The 23,115-nt window shown below is 36.8% G+C and overlaps 1 non-coding gene across 1 annotated transcript; it reads left to right on the top strand.

Moving 5' to 3' along the window:
- Positions 1–1,235: 1,235 nt before the first annotated feature.
- On the top strand, positions 1,236–1,368 carry LOC143398713 (small nucleolar RNA SNORA68). The gene has a single exon (XR_013091313.1). It is a non-coding gene; the product is annotated as a small nucleolar RNA SNORA68 (small nucleolar RNA).
- Positions 1,369–23,115: the final 21,747 nt, after the last annotated feature.

Raw genomic sequence — 23,115 nt, 5'->3', positions numbered from 1 at the left:
GTTTCTCTTTGTAAGACAGCTTGGAATCCATGATGGATTTAGGGACAGGAGAGAACAAAGCCTAATTGCTCAGCCTTTTGAGCTTCTTGTTCATTATTCTTTCATTTTCTTCGACATTGGCCTCTGCAGATGATGTTCATCTAAATACTACTGTGAGCATGATCCCTTTTTAGGTTGGGAAAGTCATTACCAGAGGAGCACAATCATTCTCAATTAACACATGGGTCAGTAGGCAATCATCAGCTAATAAAAACTTTTGCATTCTGTGCATGATTTTAAAAAGGGCCATAAATTTGGAAGTGACAATGATTCTCATCAGGTGTTCATGAGAATAGAAACTCATTATATATCACACAGCTCTTCAGTGATCAAAAGAATTTTAGTGGCAAAGAGCAATACTGCATAAAGAACTGTCATAGAAACCAGTTGTCTTTTATTTTGGCTATCATTCCTTTAACTATAAGAATCAATAAGAATCTTCTGGCCCTGATGAGATTGTGAAACCATAGATAACTTTTCAATTAAGACTAAGTAGAGTAAATTAATATAATTGTTTAAATGTTTACAAGTCCTGTTCTTGCAGCAATAAAAGTAGCTTATTTTTGTGCGTGTGCTTGAAAATAACTCAGTTCTTTTAAAGAATTAGTCTTACAATTAGACTCCTATGGAGTAGGTGAGCATTACTGTCTTCATTTTGTAGATAAGCAAACTGGGGAATATATAGCCAATGACACATTATGTCACATTCCACCAGGGTCAGTACTAAAGTACCCAGCAATGAGTCCTCAGGCTGTGAATAGTCTCAGTGAGACACTTCCTCCGTCAGTCACTGACCTTACCCTTTGCCATCATGCTTTTGGGAAACATGCCTCAGTACTATTTCTCTCCTGCCTGGTGTTTGATAGAGCCTTTCAAGAAATGGAATAACTCTTTAGGAGAGAGAGTCCTTGGCATCTGTATCCCCACTGGGAGAATATCAGGCCAAGAATGATCTCATGATATTACATATGAACCCTCCTCTTGACAGCTCTTTAGAACCACCAAACAAGCACATGTACACATATATCCTCTTACCTGTTTAGGTGGCCTGTGCTTACTTCTCCATCGAAGGGCATCGCATGTGCATAGCCAGCGTCAGGCTGACTTGTAAAAATAACCCACCAATATGAAATGGCCATTGTCACCTTTGCTTTCCTAGACACCAATAAAGGTCAGCTATTTAGTAATCAACTAGACTTGTATCTCAACCTAAGAATCACTGTTTCTTGTAGCAGCGGTTTAAACAGAGCTGCATACAGCAAGTGGATCTTGTCACTTTTGGGAGGCTATAGTTTTGCCCCTCAAAGTGAATTTGGAGCTTCTACATTCTTTGTGAAAAGCAAAAACAAAAACAAAAAAACAAAAACCAAAATCAACTACAGATATTAGACAATTCATGATGTTTGAAGTAGATTCAGTGAAAAATCTGAAAAGTAGGTAGGGTTGATGCACATAGTAATCATGACATCTCTAACATCATTCTCTCCAAAATCTATATAAAACCCAACCCTATAGCCTACCCTATAGTTTTTACTTCACTACTGCAATGGCTAGAATTCCATGCAGTAATGACTTCTTTGTATCAAAACTTCTCTGGTTACCAAGACAAGTTGGTGGACTACCAGTCATCAACAGATTGTGTGTTACCCTATCATAATTCACTCTTCAAGAGCCAGTCCAAACAGCCACTTCCCAGAGAGAATTTTCTTCCTAGTTAATACCACCACCACAAACCCAGTTCCTCAAACCACAAACATAGTGGTTACCCTTGATCTCATGTCCAGTGCATTAAGTCCCATTGATTTCTCTTTATTCTTCAAAACACACCCAAGCACATACGTGCTGCTAGAATACCTTGAAGCAAGTCAGAGTTATTTCTCAGCTTCACTTTTTCATGCCTTTCTGAGCCATGCTCTATGACACATTCTCCACTCAGCAGACAGAATGATGGGGAAACACTGAATCTGGTCAAGTCTGCACCTCTGCCCTAAGAATGCTCCACAACTGCTGCTTCCTCGACTTGGTTTCCTCCACTTCTTCTCTTTCACTCTCCTGGCTTTCTTTCTTTCTTTCTTTCTTTTTTTCTTAAATTGCTAGACTCTGGCTTCCCAGAGTCTGTGTGCTGGATGTTTTCAACTTTTACACTGCTCCTTCCAGGTCTTGGAATGGTTCTCCATCATTCCATCTCAGGTCAAAAGCCCTCTATCTGCTTGGGAAGTTTTCCCTAAATCTACTTGACAAAGCTGATTGCTTCTCCTACTGCTCTCCCTGTGCCCACTGTTCATGTCATCCTTTTATTTTCTGAGCACTGTCAGTGTTCTGGGGGCATTGTCTTATTTGTTTTTATGCTTGTCTTTCTAACCATGGGAAAAGGTAAGTTTCAAGGCAGAAATTCTGTTTTCACCATGGTATCCCTGGTTTCCCTGGAATATTGTAGATGCACAATCAATAGCAACCATAACCACTAACACAAGGCTTTCCTCTTGATCCCCAGATGCGACCAGCTGCTCTGGATTATTGCACTTGCCTGAGGAAGATGAGAGTCCATTTTAGGGTCTGGGGCTCTTTAAGAGAGCAAAGGCAGCCTAAGTGAGATGTCACTGTGGGAACCAAATCTAAGTTCACTGAGAGAACATCTGGAACCCATGAGAAGAGATGGCAGCAAATGCCTATAAGTCTGAGAAAATAAATAAATGACCCAATTTTGAATCTCAAAATACATAACTATTTTGTTATCTATAAAGCAGACATAACTGTGACATTTACCCCATAGGATTGTAAATGGATATAAATACTGAACACAAAGACTAATCTATAGCAAGTGCTCAAGAAAAGAGAACAAAAAAGACTACACCCACTTTCTCCACACACAAACACAGATTATTGTTTCAGAGTTCGATTACATTTTTGGTTAAGCTTAGGATAATTGTTTATAGTAATTCAATGGAAAATCATATATCTAAACAGCCATCTTCCATATAAATGCTTTTTAGAATACACACAGATTCCAATTTGCAAATATTGATAATTCCAATTTGCAAAATATTGTGCTTCCATTTTTGTCACCAAGTTGTTTTCACGTATACATTTTTCCCACATTCTCTCTTTCTAGCACTCGTTCTATTGTTATTGAACAATTGACTTAGAGTGTACGCTCACTGTAGAAATGGGACAAAGGCTGACGTGTAATTCCTTGTGTTCTTCTTAGAAATAAGAAACTAAATGTAAACAAAAGCAATTCAATTCCAGGGCATAGTAATCACTATGTTTTATAATACAACTGAGACAAAGGAATAGAGAAGAACTTGTTACATTCAAATTGTATCTGAAAAGCTTACGTGATAGGCTGTGAAGGACTATTACATCCTAATTTATTCTACTTTCTGTTATTTAGTCTGTTTTTTCATTAGCTAAACATTCTTGCTTGTGAAAGCTGCTTTAATCTTGGAGACTAATAGTTAAAAAGGATGAATTATGCAATTGAGTTTTTACTTCTTTCAATTTTGATTTCTTAATTATTTCATTTAGTTACACGAAAATGGTCAATTTATGGGTCTTATCAATACAACTATTGGCTGCCTGAAGAAAACAATTCAAGCCTTATAGGGTACAAATTGAGCTTACTAAAACCCAAAGCACAACAAAGCAAAACAACAGTGTTTCAACGAGCTACTCAACTCTTTTGAATACTATCCAGAGAGTATGCCTTTTAACGGACAGATATATTTCTATGTTGGAAATAAAATAATAAATATATAACATGGCTTACCTAAAATAATTATGTATTTAAACTATATTGTCTCTCCTATTTGAAGACATCTGAATGATTTAACTCTTACTTCCTTAACTACCCCTACTCACTTGGGACTCTTGTGCAATTTCCTAAAAGATACTGACCTGAACTAACTTCATAATTGTTTTATTGCTTGTTGTAAAACATTGCATTTCAAAGCATACAAGGTTTTCAGATTTTAAATCAATCCTATGACTTTATTGCAATGTTATAAGATTATATAGTTTTTATTGTTGGTTTCATGATGAGAACACAAATAGAGAAAAGCATTTAAAATAAACTGAGAAAAATAAGTATATAAATATAAGAAATGTCTTTCAGATATAAAGGCATATATACAAATTTGGAGCTAAACATAATCATCCAGTGAGGAAAAAATATACCCACCCTTAATATCTTCCCTAAGTCTTCTAAGTTTCATCAGAGGACTCTGTTCAACCTTTAAAATTACTTGCATAAAAATTTCTGTCCTCAGAAAACTAATAGGGAAAAATTTTAATTATATGTTTTGCTCTTTGCATATACATAATTATTTTTCTTTATAGCAGTTTGGCATTAGAAAATTTTACAGATGAGATAACCAATAATAATTAATAGAATTATTTTAATATATTAACTTTTATGAAATGTCTTTGAGGTTTGAGGTATGGACTATGATTGAATCCAGGAAATAAAAGAGTTTCTTATTTTGGATGCCTCCTGGCTTAAATGCAAAACCCGGGCATGCATTCATGGTAATTCTTATGAATGCTTTGAGGAGTCACAAATGACTATGTTTCTGAAATCAGTTCATTAGTTTATCTAATTTATTATGTCCATACAGAAGTGCCTTGCCACAGCAGAAACAGTGAAACTGTTCTTTCATATTTAAATAGTAATTAATTAGCTAGAATTCAAGTTGCTCACTATTAGTATAACAGCAATATGGTTTTTAATGTTCGATACACTATATCATATGATATTTTGGAGAGTGATGCTATAAGTGGATAAGTCCAGCTTATCACAAAGTATACTGACCCCTTAATAGGGACATAATGAGTGAAGTTAGCATCTGTACCTCCGAAATAAAAACTTAACATCAACTTGCCTATTAACAAAATGAGAAAAAAACTAATTAAAGCAAATTAGCCTAATGTGCACATGCTGGATAAGACAGATTACTTCTAAAAATCCGAGAAGATAATGGTACCCATATGGGATATGTTTTTGGCATTTTTCATATAAATTGGACAGTTTTAGAGGATAAATATGGTACAAAAGTCCTTACAGGCAATTATGTCTTTACAATGCTGGTGGCTGACATCATAAAAGTATAATTTTAATTGCTATTAATTGCATTAAGTCTACTCTTATTGAATACTTAATGCCATCTCTGACAGTAGTACTAATTTATATACTTTAATGAAGCTTCATGGTAGAAGTTTGGCATTATAGAGCCATTTAAACTATGTCTTAAATAGTACATTTTATCTGACAATAAGTTCTAGATATAAGGATATCCATTGGATATTTTTTCTTTGAAAATAGGATTGCATTTCCCCCATTTTTTTATGTGACAAAGTGATGTTGCCAGCTTTTTTGTACAATCGTTTTATTACACATTTAAAACAGCTGTTGTCTCCCCAATGTGTTGCTGATCAAAATACACTTCATAAAAAAAATAAAATTATTAACTTGCAAAATTTGGCTACCATAATTCCAGGCACCTGTCTTCTTTAGAAGAAAGTAGATATTTAAAACTCATAAAAGGTGAAGAGATAATGCAGTAAAGAAAAACTATCGCAAAAGGCAGAAAAGATGCTGAATAAATCATCAAGATAAAAAGCTCTATCAACATTGCATCTATCTGTTGGTGTTCTTCTAGTGCCACGAGTTACTGGACGTCTCTGCTGTTTGTGTGATTTACATTATTAAATGATGAGAAATTCATTCATCTCCATCAGTGCTAGTTTCAATATTTGTGAATTAGTAATCTGCCTGGTTGCACTAATGGGAAAATGCATCCATTATTGCCTTTTTAATTTGTTTTCATGTTCGTTTACTAAAAACATGTTATTTGAAATGGTAAAGACATCATATAGGAGATAAATTGAGTGCAAGAGAAATCTTTGCTCTCTTAGGCTGTGCCTTTTGGTAAATTCTAGCCTGTTATTTCTGCTCAGAAAGGCATGCTTAATAAAGTGAACAAGCACAAATGTCAGGTAAAATATGCCACGTACTTTTATATGCCCTATCGATTTTTCCTATAATTAAAGTGATGAACACACACTGTTTGGTAATAATGAAGCTAGATCTCCATTTGAGAATTTTTTAAAGGTTTAGCAGAGTCAGTTTCAGCCTGTTGCCTTTTGGTAAAATATTTTTGCTCAAATTTCCCTAGAGATATCTGAGTAAAAAGCAGGATTGTGAGGGGTAAGTCAAAGGATTTTAGAGGTCTACAAAAGTTTCAGTTTCCTTAGGTTTGGCTTGCACTGTTTATGAACATAGGAATTGGATCTCTGGTAATGGACTCTTGTCTTTCCATGACAGTGTCATGACTGACAACAGGAGTGACCCCATTCAATGCTGCACTGTGTGTATCCATCTTCAGCCAAAGTTTGAAGGCTATTTTATATTTCAATCTCTTTATTCACTCTTTCATGCTGAGAATGTCAACCAATTAGTGCTACTTTAGGTAATGCTTTTCATGAGACTGACACTGGTCCACAAGGAATTAGACTGAGACCACCAACCCATTTCACATGGGCCAATGAGTATCCATTGGACAGTGACAACTTTTGATCACAACCTGCCTTTGGGTTCAAACCAATTACTTAACAGCGACAGGTTCCATACCACCCGATTAAGTCTGTGTGTCATTCAGGGACCCAGATTAATTAAAACAACAACGAGGCAGAAACCTTTTACATAACTTATTTCCACTGCTCTGGCCACCATGATCACTGAAATGGAAAAGGCAAGCAAGGCCGACTCATATGAAAGCCAAGAGCACAAAACGGGCTCCATCAATTTTTGCTCCTATCTACTGGGAGGGGAGGCGATTCATCAGTCCAAAATGAAAGGTTGGAAAGAAACTTAATATTTTTAATAATAAGAAATTCAACTTTAGAGGAGTATATGTTCTCTTCTTACATGAGACAATTTTTTTTGTCAAATACTTCATTTAATTTGTATGTGCTTTTGTCTTAAGATTATCTCCTATTTATGTTAAGAATTCATGATTAATGTTGCCTTTTTAGAAAATACAGAAAAGCCTGCCCCATACACATGGAATCCTATCCCAGAGATAACAAAATATTGTTAACTATTTGCTGAATATTTTCTAGTTTATTTTATTCATAAAGCATTTTTACCATATAAAATCATCTACTTTATGCTGCTTTGTTATCTGCCTGCATCTCTTAAAAGCATTTTGTGAGCCTGTTTCCTATCAATAGTGCCATTCAATGATAGAGATATTTTGCTTTTTTGTTTGTTTGTTTCTTTCACATTGTCTGCTTGGCTCTCTAAGGCGAATGCTGTGGTTCAATATCAATGTTTATTTATTATTATTTGTTTATCATTTTTCAGGTTCCTTTGGTTGTAATCATCAGGGAGGAGGCAGTTGGTCGGCTCCTGTTAGCAGCAGCAATCTATCGATAAAACCTCCTTGCCTGCTGCTTATTACTATACAACATTAACCCAAAGGGAAAAACCAGTTAAGTGGGATTTTACACACAATTCTCCCCTGTGGCTTTAGAGTTGCTCTACATCACTCCCGTAGGTTTGGTAGCTGGGCTTTAGGATAGTAATTTTTTTTCAGGTTCAAAGTCATACAGCTTTAGTTTTTTTCTGTAAATCTGATGACTGGAATGTGGTGTTTGTTTATTCAATCAGATTGAAGATACCAGATTGCTATGCAAGGAATTAAAAAATAACTGAAGCCAGGACAACTTGGAATGAGGCACAGGTTCTAAGAATTGTGTCGTTATCTGAATGATGGCCATCTATTCATGGTCACTCTCAGCTTGCTTGCTTCAGAAGAATAGGCACTGCTAGTGATGTTTTTCTTCTTCCAATTGTTTAATAACAATATTGACAAGAATACTTAAATTTCTTTATTAATTATTATGTGTGATTAGGCTGGATTAAGCTTCAACAGCATACTTTAAAAGTATCTTTAATAGAATATGCATTTTATAGAGGAAAAATATAAGCCAGAAAGAACCACCCTTTGTAGCTGTCTAGCTCTATACATTGCATACTAAAGGAGATATTTGCATGTGCAATAAGCAGCGTTATCCTTGATTACACTTTGAAAATATTGATAATTGATAATAAATTATTTTTATAGGTTCAATAAAGCAAGACTCCTCCTACAGAACACTCAGCCTGATTTTTAGCACTCTATCTGAAACTAGTAAGACTACCACGTCCCTTCTGAAAATATTTATCTACATATCAAATTATATCTAATTAAGACCAATATACTCCTCAGTGTTTCTATTCACTCAGGTGTTGAGTTTTCAAATGCAAACATCACAAAGCAGGTCTTTGTGATGGGTTAGATCTATGCATTCAGAACATTCTGGTGAGTTAATACCAATAGTTGCATAAAAGCAGATTGGTAATCACTAATAATCAGAATAGCTAATGTAAACTGATTGATTACAGTGTAGTTCTTTCATTTTATGTGCATAGACAGCCGGTTTGGCCTCACATTAATCTTTCTATATCAACAATACCATAAAACTTAGGAATAATTAAAAGAAAAGAAACCTGATTAAACTAAGATGGAAGTGAACTGAGCTTTTAGAATTATTTTTTTGAAAACTGTGAAAGTGGCTTTACAGATATGCTAAATAAAATTTCTAAAGTTTTTTTTTTTTTTTTTTTTTTTTTTTAATGACTTGTGAACCAGTTTTTATCCAGTTCATACTTGCTGATGGGTACTTTCTCCTTCTTGCTACATCACTCCAGGCCTAGGAGTGAGTCTTTTTACAGCACTAAAGCCAGCTTCTCCAAATACAGACACAGCTCCCATGTAAACACTGTCCCCATCTGCTCCTACCCTTCTTCATTCCTAGGACGGAGAGTTGCACCATCTCCATCCAGTGTCCTGTCCCTGTGGGTTTCTGGGTACTTTCCTTTCCCTGGAAATTGTCCTTGGTACACAGTGCTCTCATCACTGCTGCCCTGGTCTGCTTCACTTTGATCTCCTTGAGGGAGCTTTGCCCATGCTGTCCAATGGAATCAGCACAATGACTGGCCCTTGGTAAATATTCATTAAGTCAATGAACACCAGCATGATATTTGAGGGTCTTAAGTTCAGGTTTGCTGCAATAGAATGAAGAATCTCAAAAAAAAAAAAAAAAAAAAAAAAAAGAGGGTATAAAAAGGTGTCTTAACCACCATGGGGACAAATGGGCAGGAAACAGCCTCAAATTAGGAGACTCTTGATGTGCATAGTTTTAGGGTACTGATCTGGTTTTGGCTGAGAGAGGTATGTCTGGCACTTCAATTCACTAAAGATAAACTTGTTCACAGTTTTCCCAAGAAAGGGCCCTGTGCGGAAATAAAAGCAGGCTTCTACTGGGTTTCAAATAAATCATTATAGTCTTAGCAACAAGAGCAGTCACATGGCTTTGGGCAAGTCACTCAGCATATGTATATGTCACTTTATTCTTTTGTAAACTGGGAACAATTATGGCACCATGTTGGAAGGAGACTGTGAGGTTTAAGTGGATAATTTCCATGTAAAATATGTAGAACAGTATCTGGTACATCATTGCATTCAATTAATGTTGGATAATAATTCCACCACCACCATCATCTTCTTCTTTTTCTTCTACTCCACAAGAGAAGTGGCAACAACAGTACTGTTCTTGGCTTTAAGAGTAAAAAGAAAAAATTAGTTTTTACAGGCTGCATTAGTCAAGGGCAGAAGAAGCAGAAGGTGCAGCTGGTGAACTGAAACCTCAAATGGGCGAACAGCAACTTAGCAGAGGATTAGCAAAAGCGATAGGTAAGGTGTTGCTAGGAGAGAATGATGATCAGAGGAGACTGATTTAAAATGATATATTATGTGGAGAGAACTGGGCTGTGATAATGATGGCACAGCAGGAAATAGGATACAGGCAAAATAAAATACAGTGAAAGGAATTAGAGAACATCAGGAAGTTCAAGAAGTAAAAAGATACGATAGTGAAGGAAGGAGTTAGATGAAATGAGATAGGTAGGCTGCAGAGATACCAGGGCATGAGGACAAGAAGCTAGGGAGAGATCCTATTTCTTTTGGAAATTGGGCTGGGAGTTTTAATTTCTTTTGACTCTCATTTTTTTTTTTTTAAATCCATTTCCTTGTTTAACCCCCTACCCCATTTAATTACTAAGCTACCCATGTTTCCATTTCTCCTTGCCCCCCCCCGCCTTTCTTCAGCTTATTATTCTCTATTTCCTACCAATGATATGTCTAGGTTCCTTCCCATGCTTGTTTATCAGTGCCTTACACAAAGGGGTTCATGCCCTTTTTCTGCCCTTGGAATATTGTCACTCCCTGCTATGTGTGTGTGTGTGTGTGTGTATGCCTATCATTTTATATATATATATCTTCTAAGCACTGTTACGTTAAGTGGAACTGGAAATGTGTACTTCAGCTGTGACATTTTCCTTGTGCTGTTGTCTGACAGAAATTTAGAAAAATAACTAAACCCAAAAGCGATTCTGCTGGAGTTCTGCATCTTAAATGGCAAGCTGAAGGACAGCACCACGTGCATATTTAGAGAGAGCCAGTTTCTAGTTATTCACGTTTCAGTTGTAACCTGTGGCCACGTGGATCAAGTGAATAATGGTCAACGCTGTGTAAAAGGATTGTCAACCAGAGAAACTGGGAAGCACAATTCCTTTGAATCTGTATCAAACTGAGAAAAAGATTGTTTAGCACTACAGTCAGGTGTAGTGTAGGATGAAGAGGGGGAGCGGCCTTTTATCCCTCTCTTAGGGGCTCCGTTGGTTTTTCATCTTGTTGGATTCCCTCACACAATTGCAAAGGAAGCTTTGTTCACATTTCCTGATTGCCAGCGGACCATGGTATGAGCAAGACATTTGGAGTCAGAGAGCCTTGATTCAAATTCTCGATTTGCCACTTCCTAACTCTATGATCTTGGTAAGATTACACATGTAGAAATGGCTGGAAAAGCAGATTGAGGGCAAAACAGGAAACAATAAAAAGGTAGATTGAAGTCAATGGTAAAACAGGAAACACTAGAAGGGAACCAGGTTCAGCTACAATTTGATGAGTTTTCTTTTGGGTGGGTTGGGTTTGATATTCTGTTTAGTCTCCCAGAAAAATATAATTGCAGATATAAATTTAGGGGTTATGGACACCATAAAAACTTAGGAAAAAATTAAAATATACCTATTCCATGAGTGCTCCATAAATACTATTCATATTTGGCAAATTTCTTTGTAGCATTTATTCTATTTTTCCATTAAATACTATGCAAATAGCACCCTTCTGTGTCTATTGATGTATATTTATATCACAATTTAATGACTGCACATAGTTTCCTATGTTCATTATTAATCTTATAGGATTTTTGTAGCCCTAGGTAGGATGTGTAAGAAGGCATACAGAAGGAAAAGAGAATAAAACCAAGATCTTGAGAATTTACACGTAGATGGTAAAGAGAAGTGAGAGTGCATTGTGAAGCAGGGCGAGAGCACATGGTTGGAGACAGTGGAAACCAAACATCCCACAATAGTCTATGTTGAAACAGTGAATGTTTAGAAAAATATTGAAGAGGGGTCATGGAGGTTGTCATGATTTGGATCTGAAATGTCCACCAAAGTCTCATGTGTTAAAGGATTGGTCCCTAGTGTAGCTGTGTTCAGAGGTGGGTCTCTTGGGAAGTTACCAGACCCAGCTCTGACCTCATCAATGGATGAAATTCATAGCTGATGGCATTCTAGGGAGGCAGTAGAAACTGTAGGTGGTGGGACCTAGCTGGTGGAAGTAAATCACTAGGGGCATGCCCTGGAAAGGTAGTTCTTCTCCTCCTCAGCACCCACTTTCTCCCTGCTCCCCAGTTGACATGAGCTGAGCACTCATGGTCTACTACATCTTTCCACCATGGTGTTCTAGCTTGTCTCAGACCCAAAGCAACGGAGCCAGCTGAACATGGACTAAAACCATGAGTCCATATAAATTTTTCCTCTTCTAAATTTTTATTTCATGTATTTTGTCATAGCATCACAAAGCTGACTAACATGGAGACTGATCCTAAGGATAAAACTCAGTGGATTTGGAAAAGGGAAGGTTATTAATTCTTTTGAAAGCATAATAAAAATTGAGATAGGTGAGAACAAAGACACAAAGTTGCCCACTGAAAACGGTGGGAACATCCATTCTTCATGAAAAAAAGAAGGAGAAATGAGCTGAAATGAATAACCTTGGAGCACAGGAGAGGAAGAGTGAGGGAAATCTGTTGTTTTCATTTTATTGGAGCAAAAACAAGTGGAAATAAGAGGGTGGCAGAGATTAGGAAGATGGAAAAGCTGTAAAAGAACCACTCTGAAAAGTGCTTTAGTTAAGAGAAATTGTAATCAACAGTCATTCTGCCAGTTAGTCCTAATAAAATATTGTGAATGTGTAGTCTGTCCGATCTGTGCATCTTGGTTTTGGCTAGTGGGTCTTGTCAAGTATTTGGGTGGAGCCAGAACTGTTGGCTCAGTTTGGGAGTGAGGCATGTGAAAAATGTACAGAAGATGAACGAAAAGTGTGCAAATAATTAGAGCAGTTGGAGAAAGAGGAGAGAAGACCTTGCCAAAAAGAGCCATGGGGAAAGTATTGAATGAAAGGCTGCACTTACTTAAAAAAAAATTTAAAAATCCATTAGATCATACTCTAAAGTTGTAAAATAGACAAATGATGGAGTGTTGTTCACATTGTAAAAGGATTGTTTATGTTATGAAAAAATACATCAGTTGGTTTCTTTGCATTGCTCATTTTTTTTTAGAATGCAATTTGCCTGACAAAAATTCAATTTGCAAGCATTTTTCTGGGACATACCTATTATCCAAAGTGAGGTTGACTCTCATTGTTCTGCTTATGCAAAAATTAAAGCAACAGTGGGTGGTGCATAGATTTAGGACTTAGATATGAGAATCTTTGCTGGCTCTGAGAATAGTTTTTTTTTTTTCAAAAATTATTATTTTTTAGTTATAGATGGACACAATACCTTTATTTTATTTTATTTGTTTATTTTTTAGGAGATGTTGAGAATCAAACCCAGTGCCTCACACATGCTAGGCAAGTGCTCTATCACTGAGCCACACCCACCCTGAGAATGGGTTTTTGGTGAGCCTTTAAAACTCTGATCCATTCCCCTGAATCATAAAACTAAGAGAATAATCTCTACCTATTTCAGAGATGAGGATTATTTTACCTAGTGATGATTAATGATATCAGTCAAGCAGTCTCCGCTTCTTGCAGATAAAAAGTACATGGTGTCCTTAGATGCCTACATCAGTCTATTGTTTTTTCTCTGTGGGAACCAGCCGATTTGTTAAAATAAAAGCTTGGAATGCTTCCAGGGGGCATGTGATGTTCTGGGGGGCATGAAATTTAAAAATGTGTTTGATACTTTTCTTTTAAGAAAAGTATAAAATCATGCAATTATATAAATTCTTTTACTATCATGGAATTTTTCAAAGTGCTAGAGTATAGACTTTTTGTATTCTGGTATCACCACCCTTCTGAGGGAGATGAGCTGCAATTCAGGTGAAGAGCCAGGACAGGGAAGAGTGAAGGAGTACTTCCTTTTTCTCTTCTCTTAAATATTGTATCTCATGGCTTCTCATTAGCAGCAGACACTATTGGCCAGTGCAGCCATTGTATAGTGGTCTCTCCTTCCCAGTATAATTCTGCTTCTCTGTTCTAAGATTTCTCCCTTATCTCTCAGGCGAATTATTTTTACTTTCATATAGCAACGTATATGTTCATAGTCAGATTCATTTCTTTCATTCAAGGAAACACACACACACACACACACACACACACACACACACACACACACCTCTTTTTTGTCAAAAAGCAAGCCCTAAAAACCTATGTGAATTTGGCATTTCTTGTAAAATGCATGCCTCAGTGTGCTAATGTCACAGCAATTCCAAATATTGTTAGTCCATAATTTACTAGAGATTACTTTGCTTTAGAACATGCTATCTGCCACTTTTGGCTTTAGGTTAATGGGCATATAATATATGGTTTATACTCCTTTGCAAAAGGGCTTTTTTCCCAACACACAAAGAAATGAAACGTACACATAATATGAGTAAATAATAATGCATGATTCAAAGCAGAGTAGGACAACTCATGAAAAGTCTAGAGAGGAAAAACAACCATTTTTTAAAAAATTTTCAGCAAGAATGAAAAAAAAATGGCATAGGCACATATTTTCTAAAAATTGCTTTAGATTTTGTGGTGAAAGGAACATACAGATATGGTAAATGCTGCAATAATTTTTGTGCATACATTTATTTACTTGCATTCATATTAAATACAACATATTAGCAATAGAACGAGTCAAAGGGAGAGATGGTGGCCCAAGGGCTGTCAGGAATGAAGTGGTGCTGTGTAACTGTTCTGAGATCAGAGAAAAATGCAAAGAGCTGAGGAGGATTAAAGAGACTCCAGGAAGCTTTAAGAGACCCATAGAAAAAAAGGGGACCAAGGGAGAAGTGGGGGTGGGAAGAGTGAGCGTAGCAACGGGGTGCATTATTCCATCATTGAAGAGCAGACTCACACTTATGTAAAAATTTAAAACTCATATGAGTAGGAAAATCAGAGTGAAAAAATGATTTCTCTTTTCAAAGAGTAGAGATCAAGGGAGCATCTTACCACATTTTAAAAACATTTCATTTGAAAAAAAAAATAGCACAGCTAGAGAGTACAAAGATTTGGGATTTTTGAAAAGAGTTCATTATATTAAAACTGAATTCATCGGTGTTCTCTATTTCTGTATAACATTTTTCTAAGTAGGTGTAAAGAATAAATATTATTTTATGTGAAAAATATCAGTCCCAGTGCACATAGACTAGTAAATAGAAATAGGATATTATATAGGAAATATAATTAATAATAAAAAATCATTTAAAAAATTAAATTCTCTGTTACAACTTCTGCTTATATCAGTTACTGTATTTAATAATTTTTATGCATGGGTAAAATGAACTTTGACCTAAATAGGGAGCCTGGATTTTAAAAAAAAGCAACTATAAGAATTATTAATTTTATTATTTCTAAGAAAATGGATATAGCATTAATAAAAAAGGATCACATCTTTCTGTTGCTGAGACAGAAGACTTTGATTGCAAATGTAGCCATTTGAGATGTAAGCTTTGGGTATCTGGAAAGAGTATCATTGTCCTGGTAGTTGAAAGCTCTCTCAAAAATATATCCCATAAAGTCTAAATTTTTACTTGTACTTATTTATTTATTGATATCCCTTCTCTTATTTCACAAGATCTTTTCATGTGAGCACTCCTTCTCTTTCTATAACATACTGTTCAGGATGGTGGGCAGATAACATGCAGAAGAAATTTTTTTTTTTTTAATGGATACCTACTCATAGGTTTCTGCTGACATTTGAGCAATCCTGGACATGCGTACTGATGCACACTGGCTGAGAATAACTTGGCATTGATTCATGTGTGAATGTCGTGCTATTCTTCTACTCTTTATTAAAAGGCATACATTAAAGTATTCCAGCACGCCAAGTGGTAAAATACAAACATTTGTACAAATTGACAGAATGACCTCTTCCAGAGAGGAAATAAAGACAGTTCCCAAATCTACTGGTTTCTCAGTACCACTTCAACCCTGTAAACCCCAAACCGTCAGGTAACAAAGGTGAAATTACAATAAAGTTGTTTGCTTTGGCAAATCAAAGAATCTGAGTTTATTTCTTGCAACATCTTTCCCTTTTAGTGCTATGAAAACAGATTACCAGAGGAAAATGTGGCAGTAGGTGCATATTTTTTAAATGAAAGAAATTGTTCCCCAGAACTTTTCAATAAGAGAAAGCATGTGACCTCCTTTCTGTGAGACCCACAGTACAGTAAACAATTGAATCCATATTCAGCCAGATGCTTCCAGTGTGTAAATTACTCCCTGGGTAAATGTTAGGCACTTTTGGAGCCGCATTAACTCTTTCAGGCTTCGAGTATGCAATTTAGTAAATTACTGCTGCCTGTACTTAATGGTGCTCCAGGGACCGAAAAAGATTAATGTAGCTCTAGAAGTGCCTAAGTTACTCTCAGGGAGAGCATCTGACTCAATGGAAGTAGCTTGTGTCTAATCATTCTTTGTAAAAGGAGGTATTCTTTAAAATAAAGTTGCCTTCACTTTCAATACTGCAATCCCCTTCCCCAAAGCATATATTCTAACAATCAGACTTTTTCCCCCCCTGTTACAAGGTTTATTTTTGGAAAGATTTCCACTGACCCCTTTTTCTGCAAAATATCACAGTAGCTATTAGTTCTTGTTCAACATGGTCTTTTTTGTCATTTTGGCTCAGTTGATTTCATTTCTGCTTAATCGCTTCTCTGAAATTCCCTCCTCTGAAATCATCCCTTACTGTTTTTCTTATTATTTCTTTGATAGCTCTCGTCTTTCTTTCATATTGTTTTCTCTTCTGCTCCCACTGATATTTATTATGGACCCCAGCTTGGCTCCCTCCTGGTCTCTGCACCCACAGGGCTTTATTGATTTCTCCCAGGTTCAAGGTCTTATGTGGGTGTGATCTGCTCCTTCAGGCAACCATCCACTTCCCCCTTTATATCACCTCAAATTCGATTCTGGCCTATAGGTTATCTTAAATTGGGTGTCTCTTCACCAGTTCAGTACATAATGAAAACATATGGAGCCCATCTTATGGACCAACTCATCACATCCCATCTTTTGCAGCCATGGGGCATCTCAACAGAAACTGAGAGTGGAAATCACCCTTATAATAATACTAAACTGATGCTTTCCTCCTAAATCAAATCCTTACTGCCTCTTGTGACTTGTCCCATTCCACAGTACTTGGTGTCACTTTGGACTGTTCTTATCTACTACTTTTCTCAATACCTGATGATAAGTTCTTATTTTGCCTGCTTTGCCAAAACCTGGAATTTAAACCCCTCTACTCTCTTATCTGGTTAAATGGATGTGATTCAACACCCTCCTATCTTCTTTTGGTAAAACTTTTTTTTTTTTTAAACACAGAATGAATAAGAAACAAACAGTATTCTTATAATCTATTTATGATCCCTTGTTCTTACACCCTCTATGTTTTAGTGTCAAAAGATTTGAATATTTATATTGACTTGTATTATGTAGGTTCTTAAAAGTAGAGAGATCATACCTGTTATGTTTTAATAATAGGTCCTCAAGTCCCACCTCTGATCCTAACAACATTTGAGGTAGCCCAAAGCAAACAGGAGGATCAAAATATACATAGAGTATCAGAACTAATAAAATATATAAATTAATTAACCTAATGAAGGAATTAGCATAAATAGTATTTAGAGACTGCAAGGAAGACAAGATGACATATCAGATAGAGTAATTAAAGAAGACATCACGAAAAGATTCAGGACTCCAGAAGTGACATTTGGACAGGCAGATAGGAGAGGGCATTAGAGGTGACAGGAATCCTGTGAGGAGGAGCCTGAAGGTGAAAAATAATGGTGTGCACTGGAGCACAGGAGCGGTGGGCCTCTTGCACAATTGAACACACTTGATCTCCATTAATTTTGTCTTCTCACCTTGTGTTTCCTGTAATACCAACTCCTGGTGAGTCTATATTTCTCTTTGAGTACATATAATTTATTAAACCAAAAACAATTTTGAAAAAAAAAAATAGACATAAGTTTTAGAATTCTACCAAAAGATGAGAACCAAAACCAAATGCCGTGGGACCTAATGATAAAGGAATTATGGCATCTAATTCAATTGTTTCTGGATTCTACTTTTGGTAAACATTTTCATTTGTATTCTAGCATTGTTATATGGCTAATGGATATTTTGGATTTAGAAATTAGAAATTAGGAGCTGGGTTTGTAGCTCAGTGGTAGAGTGCTTGCCTAGCATATGTGAGGCACTGAGTTTGATTCTCAGCAGCACATATAAATAAATGAATAAATAAAATTAAGGCCCATCCACAAATAAAAAAGTATTTAAAAAATTACAAATTAGAAATCTGCAATTTTTAGGATGACAAAACTTAATTTGAGTAAGCTGATGTGGTTCAACTTTAATCACTGAATGACATTCCAACTGGACTTGGGGTATATGTCTGAGGTTGAACTTATGAAATTGACACAATTCTATCATATCTGACCTTGTTCATAGGGCAATTTCACATTTTAACTTAAATATTTTAATAAAACATATTTACCTATGATATGTATTTTATATGTGTGATTTTGTTCTACCCCTGGTATGGCCTCTGCGTCAAGGCCACATTTTCTTAGTTGCTTTAGGACCTGGATGGAGGTTACAATGCAGAGAGATGAGTTATCTGGAAGACGACCTACTGTACTCAGGAGACACATGAACCCCCAGAGGAGACTGTCATTATTTACAGACAACTTTACCAATGTATCCAGACCCAAAATATCCTGGGGGACAAAAACATGCCTCTGACTTTGGGGAACTAAAATTCTGCTCCTCCTACTATTTTAAATGTAGGGGCTTGTCGTTTAAACCAAAGAAAGTCTTCCACCTTTGATGTGAAGTTGGTAAGACAGACCTGAAACTGGAAGGAAAAATGGGTCAGGAGGAGATTTGGGGGTGGGGAGGGAGGGCAATGAGAGAGATAAAGAGAGAGGAGAAGACAGACAGGGATACTGATATTGTTTGAATGTGAGGCATCCCCCAGAAACTCATGTCTGAGACAATGCCAGAAGGTTTACAGGAGAAATGATTGGGTTTTGAAGCCTTAACTCAATCAGTGAATTAGCTGAGTGGTAACTGAAGGTGGGTCGGGTATGGCTGGAGAAGGTGGGCATTGGGGGCATGGCTTTGGGGCATATATTTTGTATCTTGCAAGTGAAGTCTCTCTCTCTCTCTCTCTCTCTCTCTCTCTCTCTCTCTCTCTCTCTGCTTTCTGATTATCATATGAGCTGCTTCCCTCTACCACATTCTTCTGCCATGATGTTCTGCTTTACCTCGAGCCCCAAGGAATGAGGACTGCTATCCATGGATTGAGAACTCTGAAACCATGAGCCCCTAAATAAGCCTTTCCTCTTCTAAAATTATTCTTCTCAGGTGTTTTAGTCACAGCAGTGAAAAAGCTAACTAAAACAGGGGGGGATTATGAAGAATTCTAGGTTTGTCATTCTAGTGTCTAGAGTGGTCATTTGACTTCTCTGAGCCTTGGTTTTCACAGACTGTAGGACTGAATAAAATAAAGGTGTGGGAGCGTTTCTGCACATTTCAGGGAATTGTGCTAATGCTGAGAAAAGTATTTGGCCAAAAGCCTGACAAACAATGCTGGTCCCCCATGCCAGCAACTCCTGTGTCTCTTGAACCCTGGCCTAAACCAAGCCTTCATGTCTCAGGGACCCAGTGTACAGTCACCTGGGTGGCCACAATAAAAGCTTTTCCACTTCTTTCAGATTTTCACTTTATATATACTTTATTTTTTTCCTTTCTATAAAGTGTTTTATTTCAGCTATAATTTTTTTCTACTTTAGAAAGCCAATAAGAATTAATCAATCAATAATTGCATTGATGGGGAAAAAAACTAATAAAAGTAGAACCATAACAGGACTTGAACTTAATAACTTTGAAATATAAAGTGGAGGCTTTATCCATGGGAATTTAAAGATATTATTTGGTCACCAGACGGCTTCCATATTTCTTCATTACTGCAATACAAACATAAGAAATACAGAGAAAAAAAACCTATATAAGTGCTATAAATTTTGAGCTGAATTCCCTAGCCCATAACATGGTAGTCATCCTAGGAATTTTATATATATATATATATATATATATATAAAATCAGGCTTAATTTAGTGTGTATTTTGCTTCTCCAACAAAAAAAAATGTGGAATAGTTAAGTTTTAAAAATATATATTTGGTCTATTTCTCCTCTTACAGATAACTTTTTTTTTCTCAATAAAGTAATCCCTAGATTTCAAAGCCTCCCAACTTTCAAATATTAAATTTTGTAACCCCTCACCACTCACTGTGGCATTTCTCGAAGGTCTTCTTCTAGTCTTGTAAGAAGAAAGAGACCATGGTCCAAGTTTCCCTCTCTTATTTCTGATCCTTTATTTCATACTCCCCTAAGTTTGGTTTGCATCACGAGGGGTCCTTTTGCTGTTTAATTCCCAGTGGAACCTCTCATATAGCATTTCTTCTTCCCTTTTAAAAAGAAAATCAGACAATGAAGTCTCTCTCTGTTTAAGGAAATTCGTCAAAATGAATCCTTCACCATGACCCAGTCCTTCACGTCCTGGTTCTGTCTGTAACCCGCTGGGGGGACTCAGTCTGGTCTCTGGATTCCTCCATGCCTCAGTCTCCCATTGTCAAGTCAAGACAATGATGCCCCAGGCCCTTTCTAGAGTTTATGATTCTGTTCCCATTGCTTCATTCTCTTTCTGCCACTTTAAAATGATTCCTTCCTTCCATCCTACTCTCCATGATTATTCTTCCAGCCTTCATCTTCTCTCATCTGGACTTGTAGATCTTTCAAAATGATTTTGTTCTCTTTGCTTTACTCTGCACCTTTACTTGGAATGACTTGTCCTCTTTATAATCAACGTGAAAGGCCTGCCTCTCTCAGTGCTCTGCTTGAATTTCCTGTTGTCTTTGATGCTGATTGTTCAACCTCTTCAACCAGGGGCTTGTGAACCTGATCCTACCCTGATTCTCTCTGATTACTTTCTTCAGCATGGACTTCAGACAGACACTTGTGGTTATCCCACCCTAAGGGTGAGCATCCACAAGGAAAGGGTCAACTCCAAGTAAGACAGAGAGAAGCAAAGTCCTTGACCTTGTTAGTTTCCCCACCCTACACCTATAACAGGTGCTTTCTTTTTTTGAAAAAAAAAAAATCCATCATAAAGCAGGACATCCCCCTTCTTGAATTCAGGGTCATGGGCAGTCTTATGGTTCTCTTTTATTGCTTTCACATTTACATGACAACTTATCCTCTCAAAACTTCATTTCTTATTTAGTAAAACATCTTTAATGCAGCCTTTCAGAACTGTCTCTCCATTTTTCCAAATGATCAATTCCCCTAATTAGATTAATTAATCTATGCTAATGCTGAGGAAAGAGTCACATTCACTGTGATATGGAAGAGATAGGATGGGTTTCAAATGCAGAAAATCCTAGGTTCAACTCCTGTCTTTGCTACCAAGAAACTGTGTGACTTCATATAAATTCACCTGATTAGCATGTAATGCTATGGTGTATGCTATGTGCTTTGTTCTGCTTGAAGAACTTTAAAGATGATTTTTTTTTGAGTTTCAACTCATCTAATCCTCACCACAGTTATTAGTTAGTTAGTTACTATTGCATTTAACAGTTGAGAAAACTGAGGAACAGAGAGGAAAAGTACTTTGCACAAAATTGCAGAGCCAGTGAGAGAGCAGAACGGGGATTTGAAGCCAACAAGTCCAGTTTCTGCTCTTCAGCAAAATGCTAAGGGGCCCCTAAGTACATCTCTCTCCATTCGACCTTGAGTGACCTCATTTGAACAAACAAGGGTGACATTTGCTTTGTAGTATTGCAGGAATTTGTTCTGAAGTATATATAGCATGTCACATAGTGCCTATTTTATACTATACTCAGCTCCTACTATGTTATAGGCATTTAATATTCCCCTCCTTTTCCCTCTTATTCTCTTGGTCACTTTCAATCACTTTTGTTGGTCCTTCTCTTCTTCCCTATTTTAACTTTGGAATGTCAAAGGGGTTGGTCTTTAGCTTGATATTTTTAATTATCCAGGGTCATGCCTTTAAATACTGTCCATCTATATATTGAAAACTTCCAAATTTATATCTTTAACCCAGACCTGTCTCCTACACTTTGATTAATGTTTATATAATTTTCTTCTTGACATTACCACTGATTTCAAATAAAAACTCTAAACTGACTATGTCCAAACCTGTTACACCCAGTCTTCAATATCTCAGTTGACAGCAACTTGACCTGGTATGGTTTGAGTGTGTCCCCAAAAGTTCACGTATTGAAATCTTAATTCCTAATGTGGTGGTGTTGGGAGGTGGCACCAGGTGGGAGGTGTTTATGCAATGAAGGCTCCACCCTCAGGAATGGATTAAGGTCATTCTTGAGGGCATGAGCTAGTTCTCGTTTGGGTGGCTTTGCTAAAAAGTTAATTCTTACGCATGTTTTTGCTTGCTGTTCTGCTTTTCTGCCATGAGATGATGTGGCATAATAGCCCTTGCCAGATGCTGCCGCCATGCTTTCATACTTTTGGACTTGCCAGTCTCCAAAATCGTGAGCAAGTAAAATTTTAAAAAACATTTTTTTTTTTCAGTAGAGTAACTATTTCTTACTCATACAAAGTGAAAATGGATACTTTTATGGCACAGAGCTAGGAAGATATTTGTCCAAATAAACCTTTCTTTATAAGTTTCCCAGCTGTAGGTAATTTCTGTTATAGCAACAGAAAATGGAGTAAGTCAATATCCTTTCAGTCATTTAGTGTAATACTTTTGAACTCATCCTCTGTTATGGGTAGAACTATATCCTCCAAAGAGATGTTGAAGTGCTAACCCCTAATGCCTGTGAACGTGAACTTATTTGAAAATAGGATCTATGCAGATGGTCAGATTAAAATGAGGTCATTAGGGTAAACTCTAATCCAATATAACTGATGTTCTTAAAAAGGGGAAATTTAGACACAGACACACACAGAAGGAAGACAATGTGAAAACAGAGGAGAATGTCATCTATAAAGCAGAGAAGGCTGGAGGTTACCAAAAGCTGGGAGAGTGGCCCTCTGAAGGAACCATCCCTGCTGACACTTTGGTTTCATACTTGTGTGTAGAACATTGTTCTGGCAGTCCTGGGAAATTCACCATCCTCCATTTCTCTCTTTGCCTTACCTCCATAGGCAATATTTCAGATATTCATATCTCACCTGAATCCCTGCAGTAGCCTCTCTACATAATCTCCCGGCTTTTACCGTGACCTCCTTGTAGTCTGCCTTCAACACATAGTCAGAGGGATTCTCCTAAAACAAGTGAGATGACATCACTTCTGCTCAAAACCGTCC

This window comes from Callospermophilus lateralis, chromosome 4, assembly GCF_048772815.1.
Source record: "Callospermophilus lateralis isolate mCalLat2 chromosome 4, mCalLat2.hap1, whole genome shotgun sequence".
In the NCBI taxonomy this organism is placed as follows: domain Eukaryota; kingdom Metazoa; phylum Chordata; class Mammalia; order Rodentia; family Sciuridae; genus Callospermophilus; species Callospermophilus lateralis.
Note: the sequence above shows the minus strand (reverse complement) of the source record. Positions and strands in the feature narration are given on the sequence as shown.